The sequence below is a fragment of the Pelobates fuscus genome, chromosome 3 (genome assembly GCF_036172605.1).
Source record: "Pelobates fuscus isolate aPelFus1 chromosome 3, aPelFus1.pri, whole genome shotgun sequence".
In the NCBI taxonomy this organism is placed as follows: domain Eukaryota; kingdom Metazoa; phylum Chordata; class Amphibia; order Anura; family Pelobatidae; genus Pelobates; species Pelobates fuscus.
Window position 1 is genome coordinate 204884368 of NC_086319.1, and position 21362 is coordinate 204905729.

Consider the following 21362-nt stretch of genomic DNA (forward strand, 5'->3'; position numbering starts at 1 on the left):
TCTTTCTGCAGGTTTGGAAGGGAGATCTCGGGTTTGGTCACCACAAAGAGCATGTCGTCCGCGTACGCGGCGACCTTGTGGTGCACTTGCCCTGTTTCCACTCCGGTGATGTCTGTGTTGTGTCTAATGTGTGAGAGGAACGGTTCTAGTGCGAGAACAAATAAGAGTGGGGAGAGGGGGCAACCCTGTCTCGTGCCGTTGTGTATGGTGAAGGTCTCCGTGGGCGCTCCATTAACTATTACCTGGGCTGTCGGTTCCCGATAAAGTTCCTCTATCCACCTTCTCAGGTGGGGTCCTAGTCCTGCTTGGGCCAGCACTTCGAAGAGGTACACCCAGCAGACCCTATCGAAGGCCTTCTCTGCGTCAGTCGACAGGAGAAGAAGGCCTTCCCTCTTACCTGTACTACCGTGCATGAGGGTAAGCGCTCTGATGGTATTGTCGCGGGCCTCACGTCCCGCCACAAACCCCACCTGGTCCGGGTGGACCAGCGATGGGACATGTTTTGTGAGCCGTGTGGCCAGGATCTTGGCCATTAGCTTGATGTCGCAATTGATGAGCGATATGGGCCTGTAGTTACTACATTGTTCCCTGTCTTTACCGTCTTTGGGGATTATGGAGATATGCGCCGCTAGGGCTTGTTTAGGGATATTGTGTCCCTCCCTGACTGCGTTAAAGGCTTCTACCATTGGTTGGTATAAGTCTTCAGCATAGGTCTTGTAGTATTTGGTCGGTAGGCCATCCGGCCCTGGGCTTTTACCTGTCTTAGTTTGCTTAATTGCCATCGCTAATTCCTCTATCGTGATAGGCACATCTATCATGTCTGCTATGTCTGGGTCTAAGGTCGGCAGTGGGTGTTCAGCTAGGTATTTCCTGATCGCTTCGCGTAGGTGGGCTTTCGCCTTTTGAGTTTGTGGTTGTGGCAGCGTGTACAGGTCCGAGTAATATGTGCGGATGGTGTTTTGTATGTCTTTCGGGAGTTGGTGTAATTTCCCTTGTTTGTCTCGAATCTTGTCAATGTAAGTGTGTTGTCTCTGTTTTTTCAGCATCGCGGCTAGGAGCTTGCCGCTTTTGTTTCCCTGTTGTGCAAAGAGGGCCTTGTGTCTTATCGCTTCTCTGTGGTGTTTGGTGTGCAGTAGGGTGGCGAGCTCTCTCCTTAGTTGAAGAAGTCGTGATTGGTGTGTGCTGTCAGGTGTTAGTTTGTTTTGTTCGTCTACCTTGTGGATGTCGGACAGTAGGTCGTTTAACCGTGCCTCGGTCCGTTTCTTCAGTAGTGCCCCCTGTTGTATGTAGTGTCCCCTTATCACGCTCTTGTGCGCTTCCCAACGGATTGTCGGGGAGGTCTTTTCGGCCGTGTTGAGTGTGAGGTATTCTTTTATTTTCTCGCCTATGAAGCCCGAGATCTCTTGATTGGCTAGGAGGTACTCATTGAGTCTCCATTTCGGGTTTGTGGGACGGTAAAGTGGTGATGTCAGGGTCAGTAATACTGGGGCGTGGTCCGACCAGGTGGCCCCACCGATTGTGACTGTAGTCACCAGGGGGAGGTCGTGGTGCGTGGTATAGACATGGTCTATCCGAGAGTAGGAGTTGTGTGGTTGGGAGTAGAAAGTGAAGTTCCTTTCATCTGGGTGGTGGGCTCTCCAGCAGTCAACTAGGCGCTGGCTACGGAGAAGGGATTTGATGTGTTGTAGGTGTTGTGTGGGGACATGGGAGACGCCCGATGAAGTGTCCCATGCCGGGTCTAGCGCAATATTAAAGTCCCCCCCTAGAATGAGAGTCCCTGCCGTGAAGTGTTGGAGCTTGTGTAGTGTCTGTTTGAGAAAGCGCGCTTGTTGTTTGTTTGGTGCATAGATGCTTGCGAACGTGTATTGGTGTCCCGCAATTGTCCCTTTGAGGAATAGGTATCGACCTTCGTCGTCGGTCATGCATCCCCCCTCCTGGAACGGCAGCCTTTTGTGAAGGAGTATCGCTGTCCCCCTGGCCTTACCACCATGGTAGTCGCTGTAATACCCTTGGCTATAGTGATGGTTTGTTAGTTTGGGTCTTGCCCCTTTTTTGAAGTGGGTTTCCTGTATCATGACTATTGAGGCCCTGTGTCTGTGGAAGTCTCGTAGGGCCCCCGTCCTCTTTTCCGGTTTGTTCAGTCCTTTAGCATTTATTGTGAGGACACGTAATTGGTCGGGAGTCAACGTCATGTCGTGTGGTCGGTTCGTGTATGGACGGGTTTAAGGGGGTGTCTCCGTCTGGGGTCTCTGCCTGTCGAGTAGGCACGTCGGGTCTCAGGTGTGTCGGGGAGGGTACGGTCAGAGGAGTAGGCGTTAGGGTGGGGATGGAGGTGGTATGGGGGTCTGGGTGGAAGGGTGAGTGGTGGAGGTGTGGAAATGCCTCCGGGAGTCTCGTCACTACCTAATGACGATGAGGTATAGGCGTCGGTGAGCCTCACTCCACCGCACCTCCAGAGGTGTCGGTGGGTGGCTTGTTACCTGGTTGGCGCCTCCCTGTAGGGCGTCGGTTGGGCGTCCGGTGTGGCGAGTCGGCGTCCCTGTGGCGCGTCGGGTCACGTGGCTTCCCTATGTGGCTCGTCTTTGTTCGTTTGATATGTGCGTTTCTGTCGTCCCCGCCTCGGGGTGTATTGGCCCTAAGGCCTGTATGGGTGCGTGTCGATGAGTGCCTTAAGTCAGCGTGTGGCTGGTCTGTCATTTGTAATAAGGTCGCATTAATATAGCAGCGGTATAACTGGTTACATATCACAACAGGTCTAAACATTTTGACAACTTCACTAGATCGTGTACATTTCGCCCCCCCCCCCCCCAAAACCCACACAATTCCCACACATGGTGATTGAACATAACTGGGACGTCTGGGTCAGGTAGTGCTCGAGTTTCTGGGCCTCTCTATCCCGTGTGGAAGGTTGGGTCCGAATTGTTGGGCCTATGCGTGTGGAAGGTTGGGTCCGAATTGTGGGTGCCTTAGACCCAGGGCGGGTTTAGTAGGAAAGCAGTACGGGTGGTTTGGCTATGCTAAGAGGATAATCACCAGGTTGTATGCCCTTTGTTGACCCCGTCCCCCTCCCACATTCATAAAGCAGATATTCGTGCAATCCCCCCTTCTGGGTCTTCCGTATCACCCGTCTACTCATCAACTGTTCTACAGTGTTTGGTCGTTTGTTCCTCCCTTCCCAGGTGTGCCCCACCAGCGGAGCCCCCCGCCTGCTCCCCGAGGTTCGTCACAGGTCGGGCGGGCTCCGGCGGTAGGGCCCAGCCGGGATACGGGTCTGCCCTATGTTATTCCAGCTAAGGTTGGATAAGTTTGCGAGCGTGTTCTCTTCCCTATAGTGACCCTTCCCCAGTTGGACCCTGTTGCCCCTGACTATTCAGCTAGGTGGTGGAATCTGGAGTCCGGAGCAATGTCTTGGTATCGCATTGTCCTTTATACTCTGCGGGCAGAACATGTCCGCCTGTGTCTCTAGTTCCCTGTGGCCATGTAAGTTCTGAGTGTCTATCGCCCATTGGGCTGTATACTTGCGTTTCAGACGTGCGGGGTATCTTTAGTCTCTCGAAGTGGGGGTGGGCGACTGTGAGCTTGGTTGCGGTCGGTCTCCCGTGGGTTCCGGAGGTGGAGGGTTGCGGTTGCCTTCTTATGCGTTGGCTCCCGAGGGACGAGTAGCCTGTTGCCTCGTCCTCCGGGTTCTGGGAGGTTGCTGTGCCTGGCGGTGTGTCTCAGGAGCAAAGTTATAGAAGGCCAGTGGGTCCGGCCAAGTCATGTGTAGTGGGGGTAGTTGTAATTCCTTCATGAGGTCCCCTAGATCTTCTTCTCTCCTCGCCGTGAGAGGGCCAGTCGGCGTGGCGATTTGAAGTCCTGTTGGGAAGTTCCAGCGGTATCTGATCCGGTTGGCCTGTAGCACGTGTGTGAGTGGGCGCATGGCCCGCCTGTACGCCAAAGTTGCCGGCGATAGATCAGGGTATAGCTGTATGTCATGGCCATTATGTGAGACTTGTTTCTTGTCCCTAGCGCTTCTCAGGATGTCTTCCTTTTCTTGAAAGTGTTGTAGGCAGCAGATAACATCCCTAGGGGGGGAATCTGGAGGTCCCCTAGGTCGGAGGGCTCTGTGGGCCCTGACAAAGATGATGGGCGTCTCGGTTGGCCTCTGCAGGAGGGAGTTAAATATCTCAGTTAGGGTGTCGCGTATTGGGGCAGTTTGGTCTAGATCTTCTGGTAGGCCCCTAATTCTTATGTTTTGCCGCCTCCCTCTGTTATCCAGGTCTTCAACATGGAGGGCCATTTGGCGGATTTGGGCCGCTTGCTTCTGTATGATGTCCGCGGCTGTGTTTTGCGCCGCCACCACTTGGTCACATTCTGCCTCCAGTTTGTTTAGCTTGTGATGGATTCCCTGTATGTCCTCTCTTAGGGCCTGAAGTTCTCCCTTTAAGGAGTTATGTAGTGCCGTGTTGGCCTCTTTTAAGTCGGCTTTAGTGGGTAAGCTGCTAATTAGTGCTACCCAGTCCGGCTGGAACTGGGCCTGGGGTGGATTAATTCCGGGCTGTACCTGTTGTGGGTGTTCGCCATGCGGTGAGGACGGGCGTGGTAGGCCCGAGGCTTCTGCGCCGTTGGAGGCCTGTGCGGTGTGGTCGGCCGGGGCAGTAAGGTATTGGCGCATACCTGCCGGTTGAGAGTTCCTCGGTGTGCCGGTGGTTGAGGCAGCCTGCTGTTGCTTGGTGTTTTTCCCCATTTTTTCGTTGATTAGTGCGTGTTTAGCGGGTTTTAGCTGTGAGCCTGAAGGGAGCCCTCGTTTCACGCCGCCATCTCGTCCGGCGTCCAGGCCACGCCCCCCCCCTGGCTATGATTGACAGAGCCTTTAGGCTGCAGGAGGGTGGACTCTGCTGGCTGGTTGCCTGGGGCTGATGTGGGTGTGGGTCTGACTGCCCTCCTCTCCTCTTCACACTCTCCGGTGCTTCCTCCCGCGCGGGTGTTAGCTGGGAGGAAGTTGTGTTTGTTTTTGTACAAAAATGTATACAGGAATAAATAAATATATATATAGAATTGACAGCACTCCAAGGACTTCTTCATAAAAAATAACCTTTATTGTTCCAAATAAAAATATCGACGTTTCAGTCTAGCGATTCTAGACTTTCATCAGGACATAATACACATACACACAACCCCTTCTTAAGTACCCACACTTAGCAATCAGTACACTCACCCCTCCTGGGTCTGGACCTCCCCTCCGAGCGTCCCGGATCATTTTCGCGCCGAAAATGTCGGTCGCGTTCTGATGACATCATCGTGCGCCATTGCGCATGCGTCATGACGCTCGCGTCACTGCGCATGCGTCATTGTTATAGCCAGTAGTTTACACTGGGTTACCATGGGGACCAGACGCCGAAACGGCCGAAGGCATAAGCTACAACCAAAATGTTACATTCTTTCTAACAATGAGTATCTATACTACTCACTACATTCATATTTAAAAACAATTCTACACTGTTGGCCAGAGGTTAAACAATCCAAGGCTAATACATTACTCCCGGATTTGCTTAAAGGGACAGTGACATCCTATGTTATACCACTATGGCTGCTAAACAGCAACTATTGAGCAGAGCAGTCCCAGTTAGCTGCTCAAAACAGACCATATCCTTTGGAGAGTCCAAATGACCATCCTATCTACGGCCCATGTCCTGTTCTCATTTATAGCCACTATATATTACATATTTACATATTTACAGTTCTACAGATTTCCAAGTTTCACATCCTGTATCTCCAAATAAATCACGGCTAGTGATGCCTATTATACTAGTCTCCAGAGATCACCATTCTGTGTACTGAACACGAATCCTCATGGGTATATCAGACGGAAACTATAGTCAAGCCCCAATCTAGTCACTCACGTATTTAAGATCCAATCCCCAGGGTTATACTTAATTAATGAAATTACCATAGAAACAAACTATAGAAAAAAACCATAGAAAAAAACGCCTATCTGTCTAGACGGTGCAACCAGGAACCACTCGCTCTGACCCCTTATCAGGACTTATATTACAAAAAAAAATTCTTTAAATGGACCTATCTCTTCCAAGAATTTTATCCCCTTGAGAAAAAAAACTCATATTCGAGAGTGTATACATATGTAGGTACCATGCATGTAATTCTCAGTTACCCAACCAGGACCATCTACATTTTCCATGTATGGTCAATGGGTCCTTCATCGATAACTTATGGGACTCTCCACATTGGCCTCTCCAGCAAATGTTTTACTCGTCCATCATTAGGGTATTTAATCCGTCGGCCTGTCCCCAAGGGTGGGCCCACGGGTATAGTAACCCCCCATCTGGAGTCAATGCAAAACTGTCTGGATCGCAAACGGCAACACAGAAACCTATGGAAACCACTAAGGCAATTAGAGAGACTGCTAACGAGTATTTCTCATTAAGACCTTTGGGTGTAATTGTTTCCAAAGTCCTAATCCAATAGATTTCTCTCTGCAGGAGCATTTTCTTCCTATCGCCTCCTCGTCTTGGTGGTGGTATTTGGTCAATCGCCATCAATTTAAGAGTTGTGAGGGCATGTCCAGCTTCCAAGAAATGTTTAGCCACGGGTAGTTCGGAGCCATTGTCCCGATATGCTACCCTGATACTTGACCGATGGTTTCTAATACGTTCCCTCAAAGGCAGGTCCGTTTTGCCAACGTAGGCCAATCCGCAAGGGCATGTCAATTTGTAAATGACAAAGTCACTGGTACATGTGAGGCGGTGTCTGATGGTATACTGTCTCCCCGTTAGAGGGTGTGAAAACGAGCGACCGGGGACCATGTGTCCACAAGTAACACATCCCAAGCAGCGATAACATCCCAAATTACTGGTTACTGTTTTGGTCTCGTAGCAGTGGCGGGGATCCGTTCTGACCAGGAGATCTCTAAGGCTCTTGTTTCTCTTGTAGCTCATCATCGGTGGGGCTGAGAAGATGTTCGGAAGTGTGGTGTCATTCCTAACTGCCCGCCAGTTGGCATTCACTGATCTCCTAAGTGCTGGAGATGCTGTGTTATAGATGGTCGGAAAAACCAAGCGTTGGCTTTTAGTGTCCGGTATGTTCTCAGTCTGGTTGCATCTCTGCAGGGCACTGTTTAAAGTTGTTATCTTATACCCCCGTTCCAGAAATTTATTCCACATCATCTGGATTTGCTCTTGAGCTCTATTCGTATCTGAGTTGTTTCTATACACCCTCAAAAATTGCGAATAAGGCAATGATGCCTTTAACGGATTACGATGAAAGCTCTTGGCATGGAGGAGTGTATTCCGATCGGTAGATTTAGTGAACAAGGTGTACGTTATTTTATTATTATCTTCAATGCTCACCCTCACATCCAGGAAGTCAACAGTCGTGGGACTAGCTGTCATGGTTAACTCGATGTTAGGACTTGCCCTGTTGATCGTTGCCACCATCTCTGTAGCTGTGTCCAGGTCACCCTTGATGATGAAGAACAGATCATCGATGTATCTCCCGTACATCAGTATCTTGGAATTAAATGGTGTCACAATATGTTCCATCTCGAACCTGTACATGTAGCAATTTGCGTACATGGGGGCCATCGCCGCCCCCATCGATGTCCCTGCAAGCTGGCGGTACCAATTTTGCTCGAAGCGAAAGTAGTTGCAAGTTAACACTGCTTCAAGAAGTTCTATTGTAAATTCAATGGGAGGGCCTTGATAGTACGTTGATTCGGCCAATACCTGTCTTGTTGCAGCTATACCTTCCAGATGGGGAATAACGGTATATAAACTTTTAACGTCACAGGTAAGTAACATAATAGGTTCAAAAGGAAGTTCGATGTTCGAAATTCGTTTTAAAAATGTAGGAGTGTCCTTCAGACATGTTGGTAAGTTGACCACTGTATCTTTCATTTGGAAGTCCAGCCATTGAGCAATCGGTTCAAGTATTCCTTGTTTAGCCGACACTATGGGTCGTCCCGGTGGTTTCTCAATGCTTTTATGTACCTTGGGTAAGGTGTACAAGACGGGGGTTCTTGGATTGCGTTGTATCATAAATTCATAGAGTTCGTTAGACAGAAAATTGGCTTCCAAGCCTCTTTTCAATATTTTTTCAAGGTGGCTCTGCAGTTGTACCGTCGGGTCTTTCGGAATCTGTAAATAGGTATGCTGATCCGAGAGTTGGTGCAGTATCTCCTCTCTATATTGTGCATAGTCCATCACCACTATGCCTCCACCCTTGTCAGCAGGCCTTATCACTATTTCATCATCATTAGATAGTGATTTAATTATATTCCTGTCTCTAGTCGTACAGTTAGAGTGTACCTTCCGTTGAGTTTTAAAGATCATCTTGGTTTCCTTCTCTACTGATATATATGCCCCATCGTCGCTAATCTGATAATGTTAAAAGTGGTGTCAGAAACTATTAAAATGGCAAAACTGTGATTGTGCAAGTTTCGTTAAAAGCTCATCAATGGCCATTAATATAAATAATAATGTGGATGTGAGATTGCAATATCCTTATTATTCGACAACTCAAATACAATTGCAGTAATGCTTCTGTAGAAAGGTTTTTCAGGTTGGGGAATCTTTTGTACATGCAGACTACAAAGCTATAAGCCAGATCAACTGCATTTAAATATAACCCTCACTGTTACTTGAGACCTGGATAGGATAATATCTCTGAGCATATGGGAATCATTTGGCCCAACGCTCACCTTTTGGTTAGGGCAATGATAGACTGAAATTTCTTTTCTTCACAGTTTTCAAGTACTGACCAAAAGAGGTGACCTTGCTCCCATCTATTGTATTCATACTAACCATAAGCATCTATCACTGTCACTCTCACATACCAACTGTCTACATATATTTGGGAGATTGGTTGTGGACTTATGTCTATGGAATTGTGTGGATGAATGCATTCTCAATTGATGGCATATACTTTATGTGAGTCTAGCATATGAATGTGTTTTAAATGGCATACACAACTAGACAGACACATTCCAGAGGCCCTGCTGCAAACATCGAGAGGGCAGGGTAACTGAAAACACTGTTCAAGTCGTCCATTCACACATATTCATGAATGCTCCTCATGTACTAATTTTAAATACTGCGCCACGGTTTAACATAATTCATTAATAAAATATTTATTGTGGGTCTTACATTCTTCCGGACATCCTATCTTCATAATGATTAATCATCAGACACTATTCTGTGTAGTCAATGACAAGTTTCACAATTTTAAGGCAAATATCTCATCTGGGTTTTTGTTTTCTTGCATTCTTTATTTTTGGTAGTGCATAGCATAACATACAAGCGTTAATTGACGTTTCTCATCTGAGTTTTTAATGTGATAAACACTGGCTCGGAATATACAGTGTACAAAAAGATACATAGTGAATTACCGGTATATATGACTGCTTTGTAAACGTTGCCTCTATAAATTTTGAAAGTTAAAGGGAAACTGATGTCATTTTTTAAAAAACAAATCTCTGCAGTTAAAAGCCACTATGTTGAGTGGGTATAATGTACTCATACCTCCACAGGTATCCCTATCTTGGGCAAAAATGCCTTTGTCCCTCTTTTCAATCCTAAATGTCTCTCCACATAATATTTGTGTATCTAACAGGGTTTATTTCTAAATTCAGACTTCAAAATCTGGACATTGTTGATGGGATTGTAATTTTGGCCCTGAATGGGGACTGCTGCTGAACTCAGGAACAAATTTTGCAAATCCAATCCGGATTAAAAAAAATATATAAAAATCCAGAATAACTGACGCCACTATTTAAAATATAACTACAGCTGCAAAGCTATCTTTAGCCATGTAGTGATCGCTGCAGAATGAATGTGAGAGCAATACTTTTTGGCCATACTGCAACACGAGAGAAATGTTCAATTTTTTGCGTTTTTTTGTTTGTTTTGTTTTTCAAATTGCAGTGTCAGTTCTTCTGAATTTTAATTTGGCCTTTTTTTTAGGGCTGAAGAACAGAAGACTTCTGAAGGCAAGTATAATTTTATATTTTTACAGGTTTTAGATGTATTGACACCCCCCACTATTATTGGGATTATTTTATTATATTTTATCATTTTTATCATATTTTAACTATTTTTTATTTTTTTTAAAGGGACACTCCAGGCACCCAGACCACTTCTGCCCATTGGAGTGGTCTGGGTGCCAACTCCCACTACTCTTAACCCTGCAAGTGTAATTATTGCAGTTTTTTATAAACTGCAATAATAACCTTGCAACCTTGCAGGGTTAACTCCACCTCTAGTGGCTGTCTACTAGACAGCCACTAGAGGGAACTTCCTGACTCATAGCACAGATTATCTGTGCTAGAGCGCCTCTGGACGTCCTCACGCTGTTTGAGGACCTCCAGCGTCGCTCAATTCCCCATAGAAAAGCATTGAATATCTTTTTCAATGCTTTCCTATGGGGAGACCTAATGCGCATGCGCAGCATTGCCGCGCATGCGCATTAGGTCTCCTCGGCCGGTGGGCGGGATCAGTCTCGCTCACCGTCAGAAGGAGGAGTGGCGCGGAGGAGGCGCCCTTCAGCAACTGGGGATTGGGGGGTGGGAGGGAGAGGTAAATTGCAGTGCCAGGAAAATGGATTGTTTTCCTGGCACTGGAGTTTTCCTTTAACTATTTGCCCAATGGTTGCTAACACTGCCAGCAGGCAAATAGTACTTCATATTATTAAACCACCTGCAAAAAGGGATTTTTCCAAAATCATTTGAAAGAATTTTACAGAATTAGTTGGACTGACTGAATCCTAACTGCATATGTCTTTAGTAAAAGTGCGAATTGCTAATGCCACCGGAATTAAGTCATTTTTGACAGATTTTGTCCATTCAGACAAAATCTGGTATTTAGTGAATAAGTGTATAACCAGTTCATCCATAAGGGCAATTGGGGAACTCCCTGTCAGTTTTATGTGGAGAAAAAAATAATATTTGAAGTAGTTTAGAAACATTAATTATTTTTCTAGAGAGGAGGTTGGAAAGGCTTAACACCCCTTACCCCCCTCAATGGTGTTTGGAGAAGCTTTCTTGAGAGCATCTAGGCATATCAAAGATTTAGCTGGTTTCAAACCTGCCCTATTTCAGAAGGGTTTGCACATGCCTATTGTCTTTTAAAAAATAATTTCCATTAAGATGCCATTCGGGAAGCAAAGTCAGCTGCCCACGATGGAGGCATGCTATTGGCCTCTCTGCTCAGGGGCCATCATTGGCTGATAGCTCCAGGAGGTGGGGTTTCAGTGCCCACAGGGGAGAGAAGCAAGAAGCCATCTTGGAAGAAGCATATGGAGAGCATTATAGCAGCTCCTGGTCCCTGCCAAAGGGAAGTGTATAATGTTATCTTTTTCTCTCCTCCAATAGCCCAAGTGACTACATGAGGGCTGATTAAGCAAGGGAATTTACTCAAATATACTATATAATGCAAGGGAAGCCCAGAGATGACAAGGTGAGAGGGACATTTCTGACACAGAGCACTGTGCTGCCTGTCACTAATAGGTTTAATAAATACTAATGCACATACCAACCATCTTCTTTAAAGTGCTCATTCACTTTACAGTGGAGACATGAGACAATCATGCTGTGGCTAGTTGAAACGTTGTTACATTTTAAATGGCAGGACTGGGGCTGTGACTCTAAGGACTGATCTGATTCTGTGTTCAATATGTTTTAATCTGAAATGATTGTTACTTCTGCAATCTCAGCTACTTATTGGCTCTATATCGCTATACCATATTAATTATATTGTCAGCTGCAAAGATAAGGAGTTCATTAGTATTCATCTGCTTTAACCCTGTGTGGAGAACCAATAGTAAGTAGCTGAAATGGTTGGAATTAATCAGTGTCTTGATGATTTAACCATGCGCACACTGTGTGCTGAGAGCTGATGGAATAGCTGACATGTTTCATAACAGCAGCAATATATAAAGCTATAGTTATCATTAGTGATGTCCCAAACGGTTCGCTGGCGAATAGTTCCCGGCGAACATAGCGTGTTCGCGTTCGCCACGGACGGCGAACATATGTGATGTTCGGTCCGCTCCCTATTCGTCATCATTGAGTAAACTTTGACCCTGTACCTCACAGTCAGCAGACACATTCCAGCCAATCAGCAGCAGACCCTCCCTCCCAGACTCTCCCACCTCCTAGACAGCATACAATTTAGATTAATTCTGAAGCTGCATTCATTTTATTTTATTTATTTTTTTGTTTTGTTTTGTTTATTATACATTATCCTCCATAGCCAGTAACCTGTGTTTATTATACATTATCCCCCCATAGCCAGTAACCTGTGTTTATTATACATTATCCCCCCATAGCCAGTAACCTGTGTTTATTATACATTATCCTCCCATAGCCAGTAACCTGTGTTTATTATACATTATCCCCCCCATAGCCAGTAACCTGTGCTTATTATACATTATCTCCCCCATAGCCAGTAACCTGTGTTTATTATACATTATCCCCCACAACCAGTAACCTGTGTTTATTATACATTATCCCCCACAACCAGTAACCTGTGTTTATTATACATTATCCCCCCCCCCCATAGCCAGTAACCTGTGTTTATTATACATTATCCCCCCCATAGCCAGTAACCTGTGTTTATTATACATTATCCCCCATAGTCATTTACCGTTGGATCTAGGCAGCATGATGTCTTAGGCGGCCCAGAGATTGAGTGAGTGAGTGAGTGAGTGAATAATATAATATACATGTTCAGAAACATATTAGTAATATATGTTAATCGGGTTCATGCAAAGAGGGTGAAAAGGTATTAAAGAAAAACACACTTATTGCATCAAATTTACAAAGCCAAACTTTTAAAAGCTTTCCTCATTTCTTTCTCGGGATGAGGAATATATTGGTTGTAGACTGAGGATTTCCATCTGCCCAATCTTTTAATAATATGCACTGGAGTGTCAGTGTTGAAGGAGACCGAAGCTGCCCCTATTCTAAATGAAAGACCCGAGACATGGATACAACCCAATCTTGATGAATTTAGCCGTAGTCAGAGGGATTCAGTGAGAGTAGTGGTGAAATGTGTGTGGCATGACTGAGTGTGGGTAAGTTCTAGGTGGGATAAAGTGGTATAGCGGATGGATGAGTAGTTTGGTTCGTTTTAGAGGTTTGTAGAGAAAGTATATAGTGATCATGATTTTTAGCGATATCCAATATTTTTAAGGTGGTCCCAGTGCCACCACTCATATCTGGTGTCACAATAGCTTGCATTTAAAAAAACAAAAAAAAAAAACGTTTTTGACTGTAATATAATAGCAGTCAGTTTCCTTCACACGTGTGCGTTTCAGGGCCTGCCAGGGCACAGTGTCACACCAGTGCAACTCATATCTAGTGTAACAGTAGTGTACATTTAAAAAAAAAAAAAATACAGGGGGCTTGTTGTCACCTTTCGGGGACCCTTGGTGTTGTACGTGGCTGGGTGGAGGAAGAGACCTTCAATGACATCAGTCAGGACAAGAAACGGGACATGGCTAGCTTGGTATCCAACCTTGTGCAAATGGGGAGTTTGCGGTTGTGCAAATGGACTGTTTGCGGTGCGTTAAACGGGGAGTTTGGTCTGTCACTGTGAAGCGGGCGTAACCCTTACACTACCTGATCGATACAACATCATACCTGATGTTTTAAAGCACGTTATTCCAAACAATTTAGGAATGTTAGGTGATTTATGCCCTTTATGGATTAAAACCAGACTCTGCATCAACTATGTAATTTTCCATGGGAGTTTTGCCATGGATCGCATGCCACAGTCCAGGTGTTAATCCCCTTGAAACAACTTTTCCATCACTATTGTGGCCTGAATTTCATGTTCGCGACATCACTAGTTATCATAGCAGGAGCACTACTGAAGCTGAGGTTGTGAGAGGGAGATATAGAGCTAGGGAGATATAGAGAGCTGGTGCATTTTACAGGCATGTACTTTGTGGGGATATCTCTATTGCAGCTGTGTAACCCATCATAATGATCCATAACTGTTCCCAGCTCTCTGTGTTATGTATTTGACTCAGGTCTACCTGTTGTACCCAGCTCTGTGTATGGTATAGGTATCTGTATGTTGTGGCCAGCGCTTTGTATTATAATCTCTATATTTTCCTCAGATCTGTTTGTGTTTTTTGTTATCTCTCTTATCTAAAATTCTGGAGAAAGAGTCTGCCACCCCACCCTCTTAAAACTTTTATAACATACCTCAACACCAATAATATCCACAGCAATATGCCTATTATATACAATAAATCTGTTTATAAATCAGTCTGTGTCAATAAGACACATTGTTCTTTTTCTAAATTAAATTTTAGTTGCATAAATTGTTATTAGTAAGTAACCTAAAATTTCTCATGGACACACCACCACTTCACACCCCTAAACCTAAAAAGTATTGCTCTTTTGCGTTTGAAATGTTGGGAGGTATTTTAGCAGCACCATAACCTTTGCAGTCATGTATATTATCGTCATGTTACGCCAACTCTTTAAAAATTCATTCTAGACAGGGTGGCAACCTTGCACAGGTTAGAATACATACAGTCTCTTAGTTTTACAGCACACAATCGATTGTAAATACAGTGATTTGTAAAATAAATAAATAAATATAACTGCTGCTATAAGACTGCTCTCTGAATCAGTAACATCAAAAGTAGGATTTTACTTCCATTCAGTTACACATATACAGGGCTATATATACACATGTTCAAACAGCAGCTCCTTTATCGTCTTCATATTCCTGTTCTTTGACAGTGCAAAACATCAAACGAGTCGGTCCAACTTGATTAATATACAGCAGTCCATGTGTGTTGGTGTGTGTATGTGTGGCAGTAGGAGTATAGGTGCATACGCCAACACTACACATACACTGAACAAAATTATAAACGCAACACTTTTGTTTTTGCCCCCATTTTTCTTGAGTTAAGCTCAAAGATTTAAGACTTTTTCTATGTACACAAAAGGCCTATTTCTCTCAAATATTGTTACAAAATCTGTCTAACTCTGTGTTAGTGAGCACTTCTCCTTTTGCAGAGATAATCCATCCACCTCACAGGTGTGGCATATCAAGATGTCGCAAGTTTTGAGGGAGCGTGCAATTAGCATGCTGACTGCAGGAATGTCCACCAGAGCTGATGCCTGTGAATTGAATGTTTATTTCTCTACCATAAGTCGTCTCCAAGGCGTAGCAGAGAATTTTGCAGTACATCCAGCCGGCCTCAAAACCGCAGACCACGTGTAACCACACCAGCCCAGGACCTCCACATCCAGCATCTTCATCTCCAAGATCGACTGAGACCAGCCACCCAGATAGCTGCTGCAACAATTGGTTTGCATAACCAAAGAATTTCTGCACAAACTGTCAGAAACCGTCTTAAGGAAGCTCATCTGCATGCTCGTCGTCCTCATCGGGGTCTCAACCTGACTGCAGTTCGTCATTGTAACAGACTTGAGTCGCAAATGCTCATATTCAATGGCGTCAGATGGCAGACAGCGTGTATGGTGGCGTGTGGGTGAGCGCTTTGCTGATGTCAACGTTGTGGATTGAGTGGCCCATGGTGGCGGTGGGGTTATGGTATAGGCAGGCGTATGTTATAGACATGAACACAAGTGCAATTTATTGATGGTATTTTGAATGCACAGAGATACTGCAACAAGATCCTGAGGCCCATTGTTGTGCCATTCATCCACAACCATCAGCTCATGTTGCAGCATAATAATGCATGGCCCCATGTTGTAAGGATCTGTACACAATTCCCGGAAGCTGAAAATATAGTTTTTGCATACTTACCGGACATGACACCCATTGAGCATTTTTGGGATGCTCTGGATCGGCGTATACGACAGCGTGTTCCAGGTCCTTCCAATATCCAGCAACTTCGCACAGCCATTGAAGAGGAGTGGACCAACATTCCACAGGCAACAATCAACAACCTGATCAACTCTATGCGAAGGAGATGTTTTGCACTGCATGAGGCAAATGGTGGTTACACCAGCTACGGACTGTTTTTTTGACCCCCCTCCCCCGGACTTCCCCAATACAGTAAAACTGCACATTTTAGAATGGCCTTTTATTGTGGCCAGCCTAAGGCACACCTGTGTAATAATCATGCTGTCTAATCAGCATCCTAAAATGCCACACATTTGACATGGATGGATCTCAGCAAGGGAGAAGTGCTCACTAACACAGATTAGACAGATTTGAGAATAATATTTAAATAGGTATTTTGTGTACATAGAAAAAGTCTTAGATCTTTGAGTTTATCTTGTGAAAAATTGGGGCAAAAACAAAAGTGGTGCATTTATAATTTTGTTTATGCTTGTGTAAATACACCCCTGATTGATAACGTCAACACTACATACATACACTCCTATATTCAAATGTCAACACTGCATACAACACACCTCTGTATTAAAATACCAACATTATATATAAACACACCCCTGCATTAAAAACCCAACAATCCGCACAATTTCATGACAGCATTCAAACGCCGACAATACATACAAACACAACCCTACATTCAAAGCAAAGACTACACACAAGCATACAACTACATTCACACACATACCCCATACAAAAACATGCTTACATTTCAATACTGTTCAATACAACTCTGCAAGGATTGGCAAATTGTAGTTCCCTAGCAAGCAAAAAATTCTGGATCTTGAACAAGAGATGGGGATCTACCTTATCGCCAACCTCGTGATGGATAGCCCCTAAAGCAATTTTTGCACCAGTGCCCTCTTTATGTTAGTTCCACCATTGCACGGGCATAGTGTTTTGAGTTTAATGAGCACGAGCATGGCTAATGTTACATTTACACGGTTTTTATTTTGGACAGACACCAGGGAGCAATCCCAGGAAAATTATACAAACCCACAAAGTTTGGAGATATGATGTACCACAAGGTACAATCCCAGGTTGTCAGCCAAAGAAGGCCATCTTACAGTTATTCATTTGAAGAGGTTGATACAAAATTTCTATCTCCCATGTAGACCAAAAATCTTATAGATGATTGTTGGTCTTTGGAAGCAGTCTGTTATTCAACAGGCAGTAATAATGCAGCACCAGCAGGTCACCAGTGCTGGAAAGACCCTTGCAGAATTACAGGGACCCAGTTAAGGGAGCAAACCATTGCTAAATGTATTTTCCCTATTACCAGTGAACCGGGCCAGGGTACTCTGCATCTGGCTGCAGTGGTTATGATCTGCGGAGGAACCATTTAACACAGGCAGTTACACCTGTTATTTTGTGGTTCTGTATACATACATACATATACATACATGAGATTAAAAACCTAAACAAATATATGGCAAAACTAGATATAAATGATAAACTACATGTTGACTCAGACAGGTAACTATTGTTTATAGTAAAAGTTATCCTATTCTATACTTATTTCTGAGTTTACATATATATATATATATAAAAAAAAAAAGTATGAAACATTTTGAAAAATATCCCAATGAAGAAATACTGCATGTGTGTTTACAAACTATCTAGAGCAGTTTCTTCCAAACCTGGTCAAAGGAACTAAAATGATGTCTCAACTTGAGTTCAGGCAAGTTAATCAGTGGCTCAGTCACGTTCATTATCATTTACATCATTGGTTGGAACTGCTTTTTCAGAGTAAACTGCTCATCACATAACACTCTGCTGAAGATAGAATAATAGACTAAAGAGCTGGATTCTTATTTATAAAGTATACTGTAAATTAAATGTTGCTGCAAAGCACCGTAACAATAGTGAAGCAGTGCATCTTTGAATTCATTGTACACAGGGTCAAACCTCGATGGTGTGCAAGCACAGCAGGTTGTCAGGGTAACACAACACAAAATTGCTTGCTAATATTTATTTTCACTTGTTTGAACATGTGTCAGAAGAAAGACCCATAACAGTCACGAGACCTTGTCCCCTTAAAACAGAGTTTGACAATCCAGTGTTAACGTAAAGAGCTGAATATTTCATTAATGATGTGTGAGGTTAAGCTTACAGAAATTTTCATCTTAGGTTATCCAGTTTTTGCTTATACCAATACTGTATACATCAAGCTCATTTTTGTTTGTACTTAACTAGAAAACCTATGCATTTCATGTACACATAGACAAAGTAAAAAACAAACAAACAAAAAACATACATTGAATAAACTTGCTTGCCAGTTTCATGGCCATTTTACATTGTCCTTACCATGGTTGAAATAGCATGACTCTCATAATTCACTTTAAAGGGACACTCCAGGCACCCAGACCACTTCTGCCCATTGGAGTGGTCTGGGTGCCAACTCCCACCACCCTTAACCCTGCAAGTGTAATTATTGCAGTTTTTATAAATTGCAAATATTACCTTGCAGGGTTAAGTCCTCCTCTAGTGGCTGTCTAGAGGAGGACCTCTAGCGGCTGTCTAGAGGAGGACCTCTAGTGGCTGTCTAGAGGAGGACCTCTAGTAGACAGCCACTAGAGGGACTTCCGTGTTCTTAGAAAGCTATGCATGAGGACCTCTAGCATCGCCGGAATCCCCATAGAAAAGCATTAAATAATGCTTTTGTATGGAGAGGCCTAATGCACGCAGCCCATTGAGACGCATGCGCATTAGGTCTCCCCCGCCAGCTGACGTCGCCAGGGGTGGAGCGTGGGTGGAGCCTGACCAAGCGCCGAGGGATATCGGCGCTGGATTTAGGCAAGTCACTGAAGGGGTCTTCACTCTCTCAGCTCCGCCCCTGCTATCCTCCCGTCTACTAGACCCCGAGCACAGGGCAAGGGGCGGGAGCGATTGAACGATGCACCCTTGCTCTGCCGTCGTATGAAAAGTGTAATTGCTCCTCAGTAGCTGATGCCACCACCACGCAATTCATAATTAGTCCCACATAGAGGGGTGGCCTAAACCAGGTGTAAAGCTGCTGCCGGCGCGCCCCCTCAAGAAGCGCCCTAGGCAGTCGACTAATCGGTCTTTAGGAAGAGACGGCCCTGAATGAACCAGTTACATTGCCTATATTGTGCCTTTAAGCAAGCTAAATGTGTCTACCCCTTTTGCCTCCAATATTTAAAAAGTGGTGAAGTGGAAACTATAAGAAACAAAGAGAACGTTTAGTGGGAGTATGTACAGCAATCTGCTCCCAAAAACTGATTGAAATTAAAATATCACACACACACACACAAAGATCCAGAACACAGGGAATTGAATTATGAGACTTTTTGAATTATAATTACAATGGAATTCTTTATTTGACAGCTCCGCAAACAGAACAGAAAGATTTTCATGTATCTGAAAAGTAAAAACTGTAATAGACAGACCACATTTGTTTTATTCTTGCCATGCTCAAACAATTAAAAACAAGAAACAAAAAAAATATAGAAAAGAAAAGAAAAATAAACTGATTGTGCTCACAGGGCTCGTAAAACAAAAGGGATTAAGGAGGAGTGAGTGACAAAAATAAAATTAAAGTAGGAAGAGAAGGTAGAAAAGCCTCCCAGAGAGAAAGATCAAGGTGAAGGTCACTCGGGAAAATACATGAAATATTTATAAATCGTGAAAACTTTGACGATAGCTTCTGATTATACATATTAATTAACCCATCTTAAAAATAGTTACATACTTTGCCATAATATTTTCAATCAAGATTTTTTTTGAGTGTGGGATTTTTTTTTTTTTTTTAATATATATATATATATTTATTTCTTTAAGGTTTATATTAAAAAGCAACACTTTCATGTACATAAAACTGTACAAAACAAGGCAGCATCACAAGCAGGTAAATAAAGTTTTTGTGTCAGCCCCTTTCCATTGTTGGATAAGTCTTCAATGCATTTCAAGCACCTCTGGAGACAAAAGGGCAAAAGAGAATCAACACTAAAAATCTAAACTCAGGCTTTCATTAAATCATTTTTGAAATGTTTTGAATTTTTTTTTTTTTTTTAAATCCTATATTGTACTGTTTATTTTTCGCAGAAACCAACATAATATTCCCCATTAGACTCTTCTGCCAAATGTAGCCATTTGTGGCACACTTTGTTATCAATGAAATAATTCTTACCGTTGCTATTAAACCTCACAAAAAACAAACAAACAAACAAACAAAACCCCTTAGTATGTCAACATCAGTGCAGGCCTCAATTGATAGTCCATCTCAATAAAGGCAATACGTCGCCTCCATGCATTCTATTGCACATATGATTCATGGGGACATGGTATGTGTACGCCTGTAGGTATTATATTCTCTAAATATTTAACATAATAGTTTGAAAATGCACCTTTTTAACTTCTCGTTCATCAGATATTACCAGGGAGCAAAGCAGATTACACAATTCTAAAACGTGTTATTTAGTATGCTTTCACATTTGCTTTTAAAAGGATTGCACATAAGAGCCCTGTGACCTGTTCCTCAGAATTTTCAAGGCTAATTCCCAAGCATTAATCCTGCAGTTCTTTGCACCTTAAATAACTCACCATCAATTGAACACCAGATGTTTGCAAGACTGTGTACAATCTCCATTTACTTATGGCCTACACTAGCCTTCGCTTTGCTTGCATTTCATGGTTTGATGAAGTTGAAATGTTTGTATGGCACAGCCCATAAGGCAACAAGTCTGATCCTGCAGCCCTACTAGCTAGACTAGTTTTTACTGGCTTCATCAAAAAGGGCACAGGTTGATATTTGCAAGAAGATGTGATATCTAATGCCCACATAGGTCCCAATTAGCAAATCCGTGACTATTTACAACATATTTTAAAGGGCCCAATATGCACAAGGTGGACATCTAGTCATATCACAGCTTACATTGTAGCAGAAACATACAAATAGATACTACTGCACTAAACATACACTATGGTCACCAGAGCCCCTACAGCTTAATGTATTGGTTTGGGTGTCTAGATGTCCCTTTTCAGAGAAAGGGCAGTGTTTGCATTGCTGCCTAGACCTCTAGTGGCAGTCACTCCGATGGCCATTAGAGGTACTTCCTATCTCAATGCTGCATAGTGTGAACACTCCCCAGTGTGAATGCTCCCCACAGAGATGCATTGATTCAATACATCTCAATGAGGAGATGCTGATTGGCGCAACACTGGGTTTTGCCGCACATGCACAATAGTCTCCCAATGCTTTCCTATAGAAAAGCATTGGATTGGTTGAGATCATCAAGATTGATGGTCTCAGCAATGGCCGTGGGGCCAGCCGTGATGTAGGAGAAAAAGTATGTCTATACACCTTTTTACTGCAATCCGAGGGGGGACCTAAATAGGTACTTTAACACTATAGTGTCAGGAATACATGTTTGTATGTTTGTATTCTTGACACTATAGTGTTCAAGATCCTGATTTAGACCTAGCCATCCAATTTTCTTTCTGATATTAACATTTATACTTGCC